This window comes from Ornithodoros turicata, chromosome 5, assembly GCF_037126465.1.
Source record: "Ornithodoros turicata isolate Travis chromosome 5, ASM3712646v1, whole genome shotgun sequence".
In the NCBI taxonomy this organism is placed as follows: Eukaryota; Metazoa; Arthropoda; class Arachnida; order Ixodida; family Argasidae; genus Ornithodoros; species Ornithodoros turicata.
Genome location: NC_088205.1, coordinates 46,339,101 through 46,358,118, shown reverse-complemented (window position 1 = coordinate 46,358,118; position 19,018 = coordinate 46,339,101). Strand labels below are relative to the sequence as shown.

The window sequence follows — 19,018 nt, the reverse complement described above, 5'->3', positions numbered from 1 at the left end:
GTGGTCCTTCATGAAAACACCTTGCCTGCATCTCCTGCTTTGCCCGGAAGTGGCTCACAGTCGCGCGTGCCCAATGCTTCTGAACTCAGCAATATTGGTTCGTCTCCTGCAGCCGTCTGCCCTGACACCGACGGCGGTTTCACCACCGTAGTGAACCGTAGAAGACGCCGTCCTCCCATCTCCGTTGGCTCTGCTCAGTCTTCGTCGCTGAAGCTTGCTACCAGGCCTCCTGTTGAAAGAGCGCTCTTCGTAACCCGCCTACACCCGGACACTTGTACGAACGATGTCTGCGTTGCTGTTGAAGGCGTTCTTTTGAGTGGCTCTTTCCGCTGTGTAAAGCTAACAACTAGACGTGACTCATATGCTTCTTTCTGTGTTGTGACGGATCCCGATGGTTTTTCTAAGATTAACTCTGCTGATGTTTGGCCAGAGGGCTGCCTGTTTCGTGCCTTCATGGGCAGAATTCCTAGCATTGATGCCAGTTCGTCTTCCCAACCGCCTGGTACGTAACTATTCCATGACCTAGCATGGCGAGACCACTCTCCGTGTTTTACCAAAATGTCCGTGGTTTGCGAACAAAATCTGACGAGTTTTCACTTAATCTTATGTCTTGCCACTATGACATTATTTGTCTCACTGAAACCTGGTTTAACGATTCACATGTTGTTCAGGATTACTTTCCTTGCGAGTACAATGTCTTTCGTTGTGATCGTGAATATAATACTTCTGGTATGCTTTTTGGGGGTGGCGTACTTACTGCAGTTCACTCTTCGCTTATCGCCCATCAACGGTTTGACCTTGCTCACGGCCATGAAGCTACCTGGGTTGAGTTATCTCTAGGTCCTAACAACTCACTCCTGATCGGTAACTGTTACTTTCCACCTCAGTGTGATCTAGCATCTAGCATATTTCGTGAAGTTTTTTGAAGCGCTTGAGTCGAACACCAATGTATTGAACTCTCCCTTCCAATTATATGGGGACTTCAACGTTCCTGGTGTGATTGGAACTCACTGGACATGTCGCGATCTTCTGGACTAGCTAGAACAAAGGCAAACTACTTACTGAACTTTATCAATTACCACGGTCTTATTCAACGCAACACATTGCGTAATGTATCTGATAATACACTTGACTTGGTTCTTTCTGGCCTTGCTGTTGACAGTATTCAGCTTGTTCACCATCCCCTTGTTCATCCCGATAAGTTTCACCCGCCATTTGTTGTTTCATTCGACGCCCATGGGTCTTGTTATCAAAGTAGAAATGACAGGCTTCCGAGATACGACTACAAGCGTGGTGATTATCTCGGGCTGTACAACTTTTTATCATCCGTAGACTGGTCTGCGACACTCCGCATTGATAATGTTGACGAAGCTGTTATGCAATTTTCCGACATTGTCCTCAGTAGTATTAACCGTTTTGTTCCAATAATAAGACCCCGGTCGAACAGTTACCCTGTCTGGTTTTCGCGCGAGCTGAAATCGCTTATGAGACGTAAACTTCATTACCATAGGAAATACAAGTCTACTGGACGGCATGACTGGTATGAAAAATTTAAAGAGACACGTAAACATATTAAACGCATCTTTGACAGCCGTAATTATGAAAGTTTCGTTCAGACGTCATTACTCACAAACCCAAAATCGTTTTGGAAGTACGTAAAAGACCGAGTCTCCCCTCCATCAAACTCTATCACGCTCAAGCAGGGCGGATGCCTTCTCACGGAATCCTCTGTTGTAGCTGAAAAGTTCGCCGGATTTTTCTCTTCAGTTTTCACACCAGTCACAACAACAAACACATGCTTTGCATCATCTGTTTCTGTTCCAAATCTCAGCCTTGCTCACTTTCAAATAGAAGAATCTGATGTTAAACGTGCCATCTCGGAGCTGAAATCGAGCACTTCAGCCGGCTTTGACCGCATTCCCAATTTGATTGTAAAAGGGTGTGAGCCAGTGCTTACCCCTATACTTGCGGCTCTGTTTAACAAGTCGTTAAACACATCAACTTTCCCTTCTTGCTGGAAAAAAGCCATTGTTGTTCCCATCCATAAAGGTGGTGCGCCAGCTGAGGTGTGCAATTACAGGCCCATATCCTTGCTATCTTGTTTTTCTAAGATATTTGAGAAGGTGGTGTTCCGACATCTGTCTTTTTACTTTCATTCGTTTCCGTCTGATTCACATCATGGTTTCACTACTGGCAGGTCCGTTGAAACTAATCTTGTGACTTATATTAACTATCTTAGCTTGCACACTGAAAACCATAAGCAGGTTGATTCTGTGTATTTTGATCTGTCTAAGGCCTTTGACACTATTAATCATGAATTGTTGATCACAAAGTTGTCACTATATGGTATCTCACTTTCACTCTGCAAATGGTTTTCTTCCTATCTCTGCGGCCGGTACAACATTGTTCGGTACAAAGATGCATATTCTCATCCTTACTACATGACATCTGGTGTGCCCCAGGGATCTACCCTGGGGCCATTACTGTTTAACATGTTTGTTAACGATTTGCCAACCTGTGTACGTAACTGCCACGTCCTGCAATATGCTGATGACATTAAGTTATTTCGAGTCATTGATAAGATTCACGACTGTACCGCTCTGCAAGACGACATTTCTCGAATCCATCGTTGGTGCTCAAACAATTTGCTTAACCTGAACATTTCTAAGACAGCCGTCATCTCTTTCACTCGAAAGCAGCATCCATGTCATTATATTTACTCTCTCGACTCTGTTCAAATTAGACGTGAATCGTCCATTAAAGACTTGGGTCTTCATTTTGACAGCTCTTTAATTTTTCACACGCATGTAACTCAGCTGTGCAACTCTGCGATGCGTAAACTCGGCATCATCTCGCGGATCACCAAAAACTTTCAAGATCCATCTTGTTTCCTTCGCCTATTCTTCTCCACCGTACTCCCTCTTCTTGAATTTGCATCAGTGGCCTGGAACTGCCTCAGTATCACTCAGTCCGCTGACATAGAAAACGTCCAGCGACGCTTCATCTTCGTCATCTTGGCTGCAGCACTCACTATAACTACGATCATATACTGAATAAACTCTCCATCCCCACACTATCTCATCGCAGAACGATTCGTGACTGTCATTTCTTGTATAAGCTCATACATTCTGTCATCGCCTGCCCCGAACTACTATCGTGCATCAACTTTCGAGTGCCCTCACGTTCTCTGAGGTCTCATCTTCTTTTCTATCCTCACTCTTTTGCAAAGCTTCATCCAATCAATCGTTTACAACTAATGTTTAACTCCGCCTTACAACACCATGACATCGACATTTTCGCTCCTTCTCGTGATTTTCTTACTAGTATTAGTGCCATTGTTCCTATTTAACTTCGTTTGTTTCACTGTTAACCTTGTTGGCTTTTTGTATATTTTACTGTCTTTGTTCACGTGTATAACCTTGTGTGGTGCACCAATTAGTAGACCCTAGTGGTTGTTTTTGGGTACCTTAACAAAAATAAAGTTATTATTATTATTATTTTTATTATCAGTCACACGTAGCCTGTTTCATGAGAACTGACTGCATATTGCTAAGTATGGCACATACTGTCCATATCTGGTTTGCTAGCGGTGCAAGCGATATCGGGATGCACCCTTGTCGAATATGTGAAAAGTCTTTATCTTCTGGATCTTTCTTTCAACGTGTATCCTCACTGCAGCGATGTCCTGGGTCTCCTCTACTTCTTCTGCGGAGAACTGGTCTTTGCGTAGAAATGGGGGAATATTTAGCTTAACATTCTTCCTGTCAAGCAGGTCCTCAATCTTGAAACCCTTATCAGCCATTACTGAGTCACCAGCATCAAAGGGAAGCTCAAGAAAACCACTCTTGATAACACATTTCCTGTCTGACACTGAACCCATGAATAGTTCAGAGACAAATTTCAAAAGTCCATTTGGAGAGATTCCGAAGAGGCCCTTGAATGTGTGCGCTGATTTGTATGTTGAATAGGTGCCTGACTGGGTATCAAATGAACTTGCAACTTCACATTTGATTTCCGTCGCATCAATGATTACACGGGTTGTAGGGTACTTCTCCTTGAACGTTAGTGGCATAGTCTCATCGATGTAGGATCGCGGTAACCAAAGTGGGAGCCGTGTCAACTCCATGTAGAGGGCATTAATCCATGTGTTGAAAATCTTCGACACTATTGTTTGAGATATGCCGAAAAGATGTCCTAGGTGCTGGTGGAAGAAACCAACTTTCAACTTTGTCAGGACCAGGAACAGTTGATTCTCTGTGCTAAGTTTCCGAGATCTTCTCGCACTTGTTTGGTTTTCTTCACCCCAGTAGGTTAAGTTCTCCCCATTCTCTCCTGGCTCTAGGTAGTCGTGTAGCTTCTTAAACTTGCTGTAGTTCGGGAGGCCAGTATAAAACTGCATGTCGTTGTCACTGGGCTTGAACTTTTCCACTCCAAATACTACACGTTCTTGTTCGAGTTCAGACATTTTGGTCACTGCGAGCTCCATTTCTGATCTCAGTTTATGCACCTGATCTGTCTTCTCTTTCAAGGAAGTGCGAACCCTTGGAAGGAAAAGCCCGAAGGAAGCCAAGAAGGAAAACATTTCTGACTCATCCGTATACCATGTCTCAGTCAGCATTATAATGTCATAAAAATCATTCGTAGACACAGAAAAGAAGTGGTCCAGGAATTCTATTTTGCCCGTTGCAGATCGTGTATTTACATGAATGCACCTCAATTTGTTTTCATTTCCATGAGACAAACCATTTGTCATGGTTTAAACAAAGATACAAAGAACTACAAACACTCAACCAAAAATTTTACAAAGATCGTCCGAACAATCAACCCGCATTTTTTCTGCCTTTTATTGTTTACGTACATATATCTTGCCGTTCTTTACCCAGGCAAATTTCCACCCGTGTGATTTCGTTTTCGCAATAACCTCGCCCAACAATTTCTTAAGTTTGGGGCACAAATGTTCGTTTACATATATTGGAGCTGAACGTTTTAGACCAATGTCTGAACACTTCAGACGTGCTTTCCTCAATTTATCCAGAAAGTCATCACGTACTTTCTTATCTTTAAATTAAACAATAATGTGTCTCAAACTGGAAGTTTCACGTACGACCAGAGGTATTTGGTAGCACGCATTAATTGTACTTGTAGGCATGTCAATGCAGAGTTTTTCAGCAATCTTTTCAGTAACAGCGTACAGGTTCTCTTCCCTATCGTAAGGGATTCCTTTAATTTCGAGATTACATCTCCGCGAGTATTGTTCAAGTTCCACCGTGCGTTTGTCAAGTTCTTTGACTGTGTCACGTAGCACGTCACATTGCTGATTTAGTTTAACATTATCCACTTTCAGTTTGTCGTAGCTAATTTCTAGTGACCGAAAGCCGTCATCGATTGCTACGATTTTCGCATTTAGATCAGTGAGTTGTGACTTCAGCTCACGAATTTCTGTGCGTATGGCTCTTTCAAGCGCCTCTCGACTCTCTTTCATGTCCTTTTTCAGCTCTTTCTTCATATCATTCAGTGCCCTTAAGAAGTCTTGTTTGTTCATGGTGACAGAGAGGTACACTTCAAGCTTATCACTCCGCTAATCACTCGACCTGGGCAGCAGACGAGATTTAACAAGTATAAATAGTGGAAGGGATAATACTAACCTGCAGAAAAGAAGCAGGTGATTTAGTCGTCGTTTAGCAACACATTCTGCTGCCACAGGCCAAGTGTGATCCGTTCCGAAGTGCAGTCTGCTTTGTAGTAGGCGACGACAACCAGTCCAAACACAACCGTCCAATCGTAGAGCAGCACAGTTCTTGCGAAGTCCCCGCTTATAATCTTGCGAAAAGGCACGGATGATAAGCAGGGCGATATCCTTCCGACTAATATAATGCAGGAAATGTACTAAAACTAAACTAATGTAACCAATAAAAACTAGTGTAAACTAATATAATGTAGGAAATTTGCAGGAAGCGACTCTAGGACATGTAGGAAACAACAATTTTGTTTGCTAAAAACTAGGGATGTGCCAACCGAACCCGCGAATCCACGAATCCTCGAATCCTAGGCAGGGATTCGAGATTCGCGAATCTCAATCTCAGTGCCCAAAACGGCGAATCGAATCTTTCGAATCCACCAACCACGTTTGTTTGTTTCTTTTTCAAATTGGCGCGTCCGCAGTCCGCCGAAAGCCTCGTTGGCCGACAGGCGTTTTCTTGTTTGTTTACATTGCTCTGGCCTGAAGGAGTTCAGGCAGGAACTCTTACATTACAAGTTTAAAAGTAACCTGGTTTTGCTTTTGATTGTTGCTTACTTTTATGGAAATAATTCACACTCGAGAATCTATGCATTTCTTGTAGTCGACGAACAACATGTTAAATAAGTTACGTTTAAGAATAAATATATAGGTATATTTTCTCCTGAAACTCAAGCATTATTTAATTTGTTTTTCATTAAACAAAGGTGTCATATTCTGCTTCAAAACATTTTTCACTAGAAGTGTTTTTTTTTAACTCTTTTAAAAGAAAGGATTCGAAAGATTCAAGATTCGTAAGATTCGTGGATTCGTAGAACCTTCCTTGGATTCGGATTCGGATTCGAAAAATTTTGGATTCGTCCCATCTATACTAAAAACCTACTCAATTGTGTCACAAAAAACAAAAGAAAAACATAATACCTCTATTTTCCCTAGAAAGAAAAGAGAATAATTTTCCATTTGTAGAACTCGGTATGGCGATCAGTTGCCGACTCACTCTCCTCCCAGATTCTTAGATTCTTGTAACACGAAGCGGATAAATATTAATAACATCTGAGTAACTGCATTGTGAGCAATATTTATGCAGTACTGTGTAACCTTCATGATGTTGGTACATGTCACTTCTCGTTCTGAACCACTGTGTACGAGGGTGGTTCCATAAGTTTCCGGCCCGGCCAACTTTTAATAGTCATAGAGACGAAACAAATGTATCACTTTTCGACATAGTCACCCTTAACTTCGATGCACTTTTGACACCTTTCAACCAGCATTCTTATACCCTTGAAAAAATAGTCCGAAGTTTTGTCCGCAAAATGCTGGAAAACTGCCTCTTGCACCTCACTATCGTTTTGAAATCTCCGTCCTCTGAGATCCCGCTTCAAGTTTGAGAACAGGAAGTAGTCACTCGGTGCCAAGTCTGGACTGTATAGGGTGGGTGGTGGATTTCTTCGAAGCCGCACTCCTTCAGTGCAGCCTTGGCAACATAAGCCGTGTGGACAGGGGCATTGTCCTGGAGCAACCGGACACCTCGACTCAACCTGCCGCGCCTCTTTTCCCTGATGGCGTCTCGCAGTCGGTGCAGGAGTGAAGCATAATAAGTCGCATTCACTGTGGTGTTCCTCTCTTTGAAGTCGATGAGGAGGATCCCGTGACAATCCCAAAATATTGTTGCCATGATCTTCTTTGTGGATTGTGTGACCTTGGCTTTTCTTGGGGGTGCTTCTCCTGGTTTGCGCCATTCCATCGGCTCCTTTTTCGAAAGGGGATCATAGTAGAGCACCATAGTCTCATCCCCTGTGACAATTGACTTCAATATTTCTTCTTCGTTCTCTTGACAGAGCTCCAAAAACTCTTTGGCACAGACGACGCGCTGTTGCTTTTGAACTGACGAGAGAAGTCGTGGCACCCATCTCGCACTGACCTTTTTCATGTGAAGGCCCTCGCCGATGATGCGAAAAACGGTTGTTTTGGAAAGCCCCAGCCTTTCTGAGATTTCCTTCACCTTCAGACGCCTGTCGCTCAGCACTTCCTCCTCGACAAGAGACAAATTTTCTTGTGTCACCACTTCCACTGGACGACCATCGCGTGGATCATCTTCAATGGACTCTCGCCCCAGTCGAAACTGCTTAGCCCAGTCTTTTACCGTTGTGTACGACGGAGAGGCTTCCCTGTACACGTTGTCCAGTCGCGCTTTAATTTCTTTAGGCGAAAGCCCCTCTTTTGTCAAGAATTTTATCACAGCGCGGTACTCGATTTTTTCCATTTTACCTGAAGAGTGCACCCTGGCTCTTTGAAATGCCGCTCTCCAACCGACAAAAGTATGGAGAGGGTTGAGGGTGTGCTCCGGCCCTCCAACAGATGGCGCCACGCGTCCTTAATCACATTTTCAAATTCGCGCACATTTTCTACCTCGGGCCGGAAACTTATGGAACCGCCCTCGTATGTTTCTTTTGGCGTTAATCTATATTTAATCAATATATTAATTAATCTATTAATCAATATTATTGATATAATCAATATCAATTAGCCATTAATCAATATGTGTCACTACTATTTTTGTGTACCTTTATGACCAACGCAAGTGTTCAAGCGGAATGTGCCCCTGTCAAGTGCTTTTGTGCCGCTTTTTGGCCATCCCGATCTACATGACACTTTGCCGAACAATAAATAAACTGAAACTGAAAACAGAAATGTTGGACACTTGTTAACTCTCGAATATTTTCATTTCAGCTGTCACTTAAAGGTGTGGACGACAAGACCATGCTGATCGCCGTATTAGTGTTCCTTATTGTGGGTATGTTGTCAAAGTTCGTTATCATTACACGACGCAGGGAAGTACTACATAAAGTTTCTGTTTGACTTCCATACACTGGCCACCCTACAGCTTTACAAATGGCATACCGGAAATTACGCGTCGAAAGCGGGGGTAATGAGGTCAATACATGGGCGGATTGAGATCCGCGCTTTGAGGGAGGGGGGCGGTTTCATTGTCGAATCGCGTAATTGCCCCCCCCCCCCTTTGGATCCGCCGGTGGGTCAACACCAACATCCCAAGCAGCACAATGTACTGAAAGTCGAGTGCAATAGGGTTGTTGGGCATGCCTGACGAAATATACCAAGTTACTCCCAGAAGGATTGGGGCTTGCCAAGGGGTACAGAAACAAAGTTACAATGAAGACATCGGTTAAACCGTTGCAGCAACCGCTTCGCCGTCTTCCGCTGGAGGTTCGTGTTGAAGTTTCGGAGGCGATCTAGAAGATGGAAAAGTTGGGCATTATCGAGGGCATTGATGCCTCCGAATGGGTCTCGCCCATTGTCGTCGTGTGGAAGAAAACCGACGAAGTCAAACTCTTCATAGACCTTAGAAAGCCCAATTCAGCAATCGTCATTGACAGTAATCCTTTGCCTCACACAGACGACATTTTTCACCAACTGGCTGGAGTATCCTATTTTCCAAAGCTGGATCTGTCCGCTGCTTATCACCAGCCGGAGAAAGCCGAAATCTAGCGGAGAAAAGTCGTAACGTGTCTGCATTCATTACACACGAGGGCTTATTCATGTACAAGCGCGTGTGCTTCGGCTTTGCCTCTACAGCTGCCGCATTTCGGAAGATGCTGCCAATGGTGCTGAAGGGTCTTAAATGTGCACTATCTGGACGATATCCTGGTGTATGGTTCTACGATGCAGGAACATGATGCCAGGCTAGATCGAGTTCTTCTTTTTATAGTGGATGCTGCCGGTCTAAGGTTAAACCAGAAGAAATGTGTTTTTGCAACCCAAGAATTGCAGTTCCTTTGCCACACCTTGTCTCCTAATTGATTACGTCCTCTCCAGGACACTTTGGAAGCCACGCGGAATGCCTCACCGCCTCAGGATATTACGTCCTTAAGATCATTCCTTGGTCTTGCATCCTATTACCTACAGTTTGTCCCTCACTTTGCAAGTGTCGTTCAGCCCCTGCATCGTGTACTTCACAAGGAAACTCCGTTTATGTGGACTCAGCAGCAAGAAACTGCCTTTCTCCAGGGTCAAGGCGCTCATTGATGAGTGTGCTACCCTCGTACGTTTCGACGCTTCACTCTTTACTATGTAACATCTGACGCATAAAACGTAGGACTCGGAGTTGTTTTGCAGCAGCAGCACCCTGACGGCTTACGTACAGACTGCTTCGCATCACGAGGTTTGACATAAACAGAGTATTTTTACTCAACACGAGAAAAGAAAGCCTTAGCGTGCCTGTGGGCGCGCGAGGGATGGCACGTACTGCTTTTCGGACGGAGGTTTACGCTTCGTACAGACCACCAAGCCCTTGTCTCTCTCTTTTCAACGCGGGGTACGAGAAGGCAACCAATGCGGTTTGCGAGATGGGCTGCATGCCTCGTCCAGTACAACTGTACCATGGAGTACAAGAAAGGAGAAGATAATTTTGTAGCGGATGCCCTCTCTCTGCTTCCTTTACATTGCAAGACGGAAGGTGTCCTTGAGGACACGGATGTCGCAACGATCTCTTTTCTCACGTAGTGCCCTTCTTCAAAGGTTTTATCACTCCCGCGGAATACTTTTTCTGAACGATCCTGCCCCCGCGCTTCTCTGAGCATTACATAGTCCTGAGCAAGCTCCGCCACCTTTTCCACAGTTCCAACGTCTGTCCTATCTTGGACCCAACTTCACATTCTCAGGAATCAAGAAACAAGCCAACATCGTCCCCAACGTTGTAGGGTTGCAAGAGTTTAGACATCTTGACCTTCTCAGGGTCAACAAAGCTATGCTCACGCAAAGGCGTTTACAAACGTTTCAATTCTACCTCGGGCCTTCTTCGCTTGACTTCAGTGACTCTAGGGCAAACAATGTTAGCATGAATTCTGGTCTCTTCTTCAATGAAACGTTCACTGATAGTAAAAGCACCTTCTTCATTGGGCGTTGATGGCCGTCAAAAATTGTAAAACGATATCAGAGGTGTCAGAAAGGACTGTACATCCAACAATAATCCCGCTAGTAGTAATAAAAATGCGCAAAAGAAGACGAATTAACTGAAGTTATGTAATGTACCTTATATATCAGACAGTGAAACGCGTACCACCCCATCCATAGGAGCCACTGTTTGGACAGCGAAAGTGCTTGAACTTGGAGGTAGCAGTTAATCGGAATGGTGGCCTTTGTTTTCCACCCTGAAAGCAGATGTTGTGATGTGGAGGGCAGATTTAACAGTGGTGTCAAGATGTCTCCATGAGAGCGGCCACCAAAAGTTGAATACAGGTCAATACTTAAATTGGAACAGTGCTTTGTCCTTCTCTGATCCACAAAAAAGATTGATGTTTTTTTTCGGGACACGTGGAACAATGTCTGTAAGCAGTATGAATAACGTACTGAGTGGGAGATATCTGAAACGGACGTCCAAAGTTGACAGTTTCGCTGAACCATGGTTATGCAATTCGCCCCTGAGAGCTTTGTCGTCGAACAACCTGTTACATTCTTGATACGAGTAGAAAAAGGTTGTAATGACGAACATTATGATACCACATTCACTATGTATCGGTAATATAGAGACGAGCACTGAGGCGTCTAAAAAGCAGGAAAATCTGCAGATGGAGTGACTTTGAGAATTTTTAGGAAATTATCTGTCACATCTGCGACCGTAGAAAGTACGCGGCCAACTAACGACAACCTATATATTATGTGACAAAAATATTGTGGCTTGTCGCGGAGAGAAGTAGACAGGCAGACAGCTTAGGAGGCAACAGAATCAGACTGCGCCCGGCTCGCTAAGAACTCGAGCCCGTGAGCGCGCGTCAGCGTTTATTTTTGGCGCGTATCTTCCGGTGGCGCCGACCTGCGGCCGCTACAGGGCTCCCCCCCCCCCCCCTCAGAGTGGAGGCGATGTGGGGCTGTGGACACGAAGTGGAGCTGCCCAAGTAACTCTGCGACGAGGCTTCGGAGGAGATAAGGCTGGGGAAGAGTCCTCGCCAAGAGCGAGTGGGGGAGCGGGGGCGACGGCTTCAAGGTAGGCCGGCTTGAGGCGGTCCAGCGAGACGACTTGACGCTGGCCCGCGATGTCGATGGTGAAGGTCTTGCTGTTTCGGGAGAGAACACGGTAGGGGCCATCGTAGTGTGGCGAGAGCGGCTTCCGGACAGCATCATGGCGCAGGAACACGTGGGTGCTCGTGTTGAGGTCTGGGTGGAGGAAAACTTTGGAGGGGGGCGGCGACCTGGAGGGAACCGGCGCCAGGCCACGAAAGAAACGCCGGAGCTTCTGGACGTACTCGGCCTGAGGAAGAGAACGTACGCCGTCGGGATCGCTCCAAAAGTCACCAGGAAGACGCAGTGTCGTCCCGTAAACCAGCTCGGCTGCGGTGCAGGAGAGGTCCTCCTTGAAGGCCGAACGGATGCCCAGCATGACAACAGGCAAGTGATCCACCCAGCTGGTTTGGGCCTCGCGAGCGATGAGCGAAGCTTTCAGCTGACGATGAAAGCGCTCGACGAGGCCGTTGGAGGAAGGGTGGTATGGCGTGGTGCTGATATGGTGAACACCGAGGAGAGCCATCAGGTTCTTGAAAAGGGCACTCTGGAATTGTCGGCCCTGGTCTGTGGTGATGCGCGTGGGACAGCCGTAACGGGCGATCCAAGTTGAAACGAGGGCGCGGGCTACGGTATCCGCCGTGATGTCACTGATGGGGACGGCTTCGGGCCAGCGGGTGTAACGGTCGACAATGGTTAGTAAGTAGCGTTGGTCTCGGGACGGTGGTAAAGGGCCCACAAGGTCGACGTGGATGTGACGGAAGCGACCGTCAGGTGGGGGGAAGTGGCCAGGAGGGGACTTAGTATGGTGAGTGACTTTGCCCTTCTGGCATGCAGTGCAAGATCTTGTCCAGCGGCGGACATCGGTGTTTATACCAGGCCAGACATAACGTGAGCACAATAGCCGCTGCGTAGCCCGAATGCCAGGATGACTAATGCTGTGCAGCGCCTCAAACGCGGAGAAACGAAGCGTAGAGGGCAGGTACGGACGAGGCGCAGAACCGGAAACGTCACAAGCGATACCGCAAGGTGCAAGAGGCAGGGAAACATACTCCAGACGGAGGGAAGATTGGGTTGTGCCAGGAGACAACAGGGCTTGAAGCTCTTGGTCGCAGGCCTGCGCAGCTGCGAGAGCATCGAGTGTGAGAACAGGCGCAGAGATAGCCTCGATGCGCGAGAGAGCGTCCGCCGCTTGATTGTCGGTCCCGTGAATGAAGCGAATGTCCGTGGTGTACTCGGAAATGAAGGAGAGGTGACGAAGATCAGTAGAAGGATAGGTCGTGCGGTTGGTCTTGGTCGTCCGGGTCACCAGTTGTGGCTTGTCGCGGAGAGAAGTAGACAGGCAGACAGCTTAGGAGGCAACAGAATCAGACTGCGCCCGGCTCGCTAAGAACTCGAGCCCGTGAGCGCGCGTCAGCGTTTATTTTTGGCGCGTATCTTCCGGTGGCGCCGACCTGCGGCCGCTACAATATTTTCCCCCTGCGCCTCATGGCCCCAGAGATACAACGTCCAAAAGTTGATGAAAATACCACTGCGCAAAATTGCCGTTTCACGTAATTATTTTTTACGCAAACTCCCCAAATAATCTTCAATTAATTTTTGTCCTGGAATGCTTTCCATAAGCTAGGCTTCAACATATGTTGCGTATAAAAAAATCCGGGAGGTCGTCGGGACCAACCTGCCTGATCTCACGTGGAATCACCCAGGTAACCGAGGAAAGACTGGTTCACGCAGGACAATAACTGCTCATTTGTTGCCTGATATTAGAAACCGTGGCATTTCCCACACTGATGAACATACTTGTGCTTCAATAGCAGCATTTGCAATTGTAATAAGCTGTGAAACAACAAACTACAGTATGGGCAAGTGCAGCACACACTGTGACCATAACAGATTCAGGAGCACCTCGCAAGACTGTCTAACTGTTTGTGACAAGTATGTATAAGCCGTCACACCTCTGGGGATGATCTGTGTCGGGTGAAAGGACTCCTGGTCCACGCGTCTGTTGGCAGAAGATGCAGTTGCAACTATAGACGTACCTGCAAGGATGGAGTCATCAGTAGGAAATGGCAACTTCTATTCGACAACAAAATGTATCAACAACCGATAAAGCACAATGTGTTTGGTTGCACTCATCTACTAGCCTACTGATTGCAAAAATATGAGGTACATTTCAAAATTGACGTAAATTTCCTGAAGGAAGAAGTACCAGGACTGCCCAGCATAGCACTGTTGCGCACAAGGAAAACTACACTTAGACAAGTTGATTGCGCAATTCATCTCCGTCAAAACCCACACAAAGAGAGAGAAAGCGCCTATTCGGTATTATCTCACCAAGTTCCTCTTCGAAGGAAATCTCCATTTCATGATCTGACCTCGCGGCCTCAGTTTCATGATCTGACAAAACAAACGACATATAAGCGGGGGGACTCAAACACATGCACTCAGAGCTGTCAACTGTGCGTCGTATGGGATCTGCGTACGTCATACTATTCATGTCCAGTGCGCACGCAAAATGCGTAAAATGCAAACAGTGCAATACAGTTACATGGAGCGAGAATATTAAAACTTCGAACAGAAGATATGGGACAGAGCAGTAAACAACAGCAACGAACGCTACGTCAACGCTTTGAGTTCACCTTCTGAGAAGTCCGTGCTCCGCTGGTGCATGACGGCAGATTAGACACCATCCCGTCGGGCATTCTGGATGACCCGACGCATCTTTGCAGGTGATGAATCCACCGAAAGTTCCCCCTGCGAAGTTCACGTTCGTTAGCCCAGGGCCCGCTTACACGAAACGAACTCAGTGTAAAACTTAACGAGTTTCTCACTTAGTGTGGTGCCGGAGCTGTAAGTGGCTTGCACGAAACTTTTAGAACACTAAAGTGGTCGCGCTAGCTCCGCGCAAATTAGGGCGCTGGCCAAGGGTTCTAGGAACACCCTAAACTACCGCACTAAAGCTTAGGACCAGTGGAGTGCAGCTGTAGCTTCCACAGTTTCGCCACGAAAACCACCGCCACCCCCATGGCCACGTGATCATCCGTTATGAATCGCGAAGAACTAGCCGGAAAACGGCGCCAAAAAGCGCGCGCTGACTGATCGAACTGCGCATGTGCGCAGCGTGCCTTCTCTATACCCTCTCACTCGGATTCTCGCTCGCCCCCCCCCCCCCCCCTTGCTGTTCTGGGCGCTTCGCCTGGCCATCTGCTAATATTATCGGGAAGCAGAAAATGAAACTCCAGAAGACGAAGGAATTCACATGTACAAATTTATTGACACGGTAAACATATAAACAAGAAGCAACATTTCAATGCAAGTAAATCTACACGATTATTTCAGAATACAGCAGAATAAATAAAGAATAAATACTGCAGAACAACAGAAAGCGTGACTATCATATTATACAATCTTTAAGGGAACCTATTCGGTTTGGATAAAGTAGATGTTATTATATAGCACGTAATGAGACGCAGGAGCCATTCGCTTCATGAGGAACCAGAGCATAGGCAACGTTAATTGGCTTAATACGCTATGTAAGACATGCTATCGTTGCGCGCCGACATGTCGACTAATGACAAAATTCGAGGAGTCCGACGTACGCGATACATGCTGTTTTTATTTTCATGCACACCAGTGTATTACACATCAGACACATTCAAATAGCGGAACAAAACGCAACTAGTAACGCCATACAGAATACCACATCAACCAGGTCATGACTGATAACCGGCAGAAAGTGATGTAATACGGGACAAGGCGTACCTCAGTTGTGCACACTGTTAGGCGGCAATATTAAACGCTTGATCACTGACATGCATCATACGTTTATCTGCTTACCTTTCATTCCGGTAATAGTCTATGTCTCGAACATCTTTGAAATCCACGAAACGAAATCACCGTCTGCCCACATAGACGCAAGCTGCACAACGGTCAGACGGGTCGGCGCCTAGGAGGAAACGAACGCGAGCGAATCCACCGGTTAAATGAGCCTCAGCCAATCATGATCGAGAAAGGTCACGTGGGGGGACCAGAGCCAATGAAAACTAAGTAGCCGGACTTTGGCGGGAGATGCCGGCGGCGACACTATTTTCGCGGCGGCGAAACCCCCTTACTGTGCCTCCTCTGCTTAGGACTAACATGTCAGCCGCTATGAACCGTGTAGCGAGGATTCGTCGTCGGCACCAACTGTATCTCGTAATACAGTACACATTTTCCTCGCAATACTAACAACGTCTCATTTTTTAAATGCTAACGTTTTGTGCTTTTCGTTAGCAGCATCTCTCAAAATGATCGCAGCGCGAGGTGCCTCTCACCGGCACTGCCGGTGGAGATAACCTCTCCATCATCAAGCAATTCGAGACATACTTTGGGCCACAGGCTTTATTTTATTTAACGAAAGTACACAACAAGTGATCTAATGCGTTGTTGCAGCTACAGTGATATTACAATACCTTATTTTGGTTCTACAAACTGTTTACGTGCGACGGCAGAAGGAAACGACTTCCCACAATCCAAACATGCCGTGACGCACGACTTCCTGGGATGAACTCCGGAAGTTCTCTTTCTACGAATGAGAGCCCTCCGAAAACTGCCACTGCTCGTAGCCACGATCCACTTTAGAACACCTGACTTAGGGCGTTCGTCGAAGTGTTCGTGCAATACACAATGAACTTACGACCGGCTACTAATCTCCAATAAACACTACTTTTAGAATCACAAGAATTACCGAGACAATTCTTCAAAATATCAAAGAAACAGTATACCAAAATACTGTCAGCGCGGTCAGCGCCCCATCTTTGCTCTCTTCTCAACCACATTGCACGGCGACGGCGTTTATTGCGGCATCGCCAGGTTTGTGTACGCAAAAAAGTTCATTTCCTGACGAAATTGAAGAAAGCTTCACCTGACAGCTATGCCAGGTATCTACTGTAATGTTCGGGGATACACTAAGTGTGCTCTTTCGACAAGGGACGTTGTGTACCACAAGATTCCAACGGAAAATGCACGGAAACGAAAGTTGTTGCAAGCGCTTGGTCAAGACATTCGTGAGCCACGCCGTATTTGCTCAACCCATTTCTCTGACGAGTTGTACGAAATGGTACCAGTGGACAGTCGAAAACTTCTCACACGGACGGCAGTCCCTGCACCAGTGTTTCAACGTGTGACGTCTGACGATGCGAACACCAGTGCAGACGAGGTATGTATTGACCGATACACAGGAATGATACATATATGTGGTTCACTTGAAATTCAAATAGATTTTTGTGATTCCTACGCTGCCTAATGTACCAAACGCAATATCCCCCTTCCCCTGGGGAGCCTGAGCTCTTGCAGAAGAATATAAGTGTCAAATAAATTATGCGCTATAGACACTGACCGCATTTTTCATTCGTATCAGCGACACAGGCTTCCATCGTGACTGACAAGAATGTGAAACTCAGAAGTAAAAGCGTCTCAACGGGTGATTTACCGTCAACACCTCTCAAGCTTTGTCCATGATGAATTCAACACCTATTGTCCATGTACAGTCATGCTCACAGGTGGATCAAGCTCTTGTTTTATTTAACATTTTAACTTCTGCATTCCTTGCAGGTGCATGATATGGCAATATCTGCACCACTGGTGGAACCAGCTCTTGAGTAATTCTGGAAATCTGAAGACAACAGTTTTGAATGGCCTGCTGATACAAGTTTGCAGATACCAAAAGCTCTTCTACTTTGCAGTGTTGTGCCCTCTGCTTCACCAGACCAGAAGAAGTACATCAAATGTGCATCGTATTCAGAACTTCCGGTGCATCTCACAAAGTGGGCACAGATGTTCGCGTCACGCTTCTCACCACAAAAGCCGAGTGCCCAAGTGAACACAATTTATCTTGGAAACTTCGGCCAGAAGTGAACAAGATGGCTGCAGGGAACATCCTGCTGTCCTGCACAATCCTTTTCAATGGGACCAGTGCAGCCAAGGTGTGAATTCATAGCGCCTTATGTTTTCACAGATTCAAATGACACCTTGTAGTATTTGCTGCTGACCACGTTCCGTGGTTACTCGAGCTGTTTAATATTAAAGTCACCTCAACGGACCTCACCTACAACACCTACCAGAAAGGTCGCAGGCTCCCTTTACCGACACAGGTAGGTCATGAGAGACTTCTTCACGGTCATGAGAGACTGACACACCCAAATAATCTTACTGAAACACAAGCTTTCGAATAGAGTCTGTCCTTCATTAGGCATGATACAGACATACATGGTACATATATTTATACTGATGTACATTAGAGAAAGGGAACAAAGAAAGTAGTGAGGAGGAAATCCAAATTCTTGTTAGAAAGTATTGAGGGCACGAAAAAATAATACAAAACAAGGCACACAGGCTTTGCATAGTTGACTTTTTTGTTACAATAATTCTAGCTGGAACAATGGCATAAAAGGTACACGCAGTAAAAGGTAAAAAGAACAAGCTTGTGCAATAGCAATATGCAAATGCCATGCTCGGAATGCTTAGTGGCCATGTAGTCCACAAGAGGATCTTTTAACAGAGGGTTAAGAAAAAGCGTGAATCTGTGGTCAAGTTCCGTGCACTTGCTGAGCTAAACCCGTGGATGCAGCGTACTTGTAACGACCTTTACAGGTTTAGTTCCAATTCTGACGGAAATGCCGAGCTTCTGCTTAGCATGTGGAGAAGTATGAGCTTGCGTATACAAATCGGCTGTCATTCAGGAAACAATGTATACAACCTTCGAGATAATGTGTCTAGGTTTGACCTGGCACGCTTTCAACAGCCATGACAGCCATGAGAGACCATGTTTCGATAGAAAGAGGATAGGGAAGGAACTTAGCCATGACCATACCTTATCTTCGCAGAGGATGTAGATCACCTCCTGAGTGAAACACCAACAACTTGCAAGGATGTGAGCTACAGTGAAATAGTAGCAGTCTGCAAAAGGCCTGAGCCCACACCAATGGATGCAATTGGACTGGTATGAGGGAAAACATGGAAAATTTATAATAAGAAATTGAGAAAGTGTTGCAAAGATGGATGTGCACAGACACAGAAAAGGTCTAAAATTTTTGTCAACGGCAGGGATGCCTCTGAAGAGAAGCCTCTGTTGATGCCATTAGCATGACCCCACCTAAGGCCTTCTTATACTGATAATGTCATGAACGCAAGATGTTTTATTTATGTATTTATTTATTTCTATTTTTCTGGTGCCCATGAACAGCCAGAGGGCCTCCTTAATGGTGCAGCATACAAACAGTCAATACA

At 45.9% G+C, this 19,018-nt stretch overlaps 1 long non-coding RNA gene across 1 annotated transcript in view; it reads left to right on the top strand.

Moving 5' to 3' along the window:
• The window catches only part of LOC135395980 (uncharacterized), a 46,600-nt gene that overhangs the window by 17,850 nt on the left and 9,732 nt on the right, over nt 1–19,018 (top strand). The window contains exon 2 of the long non-coding RNA XR_010423229.1: nt 8,468–8,531. This is a non-coding gene — a long non-coding RNA (uncharacterized LOC135395980). The remainder of the gene's footprint in view (nt 1–8,467; nt 8,532–19,018) is intronic.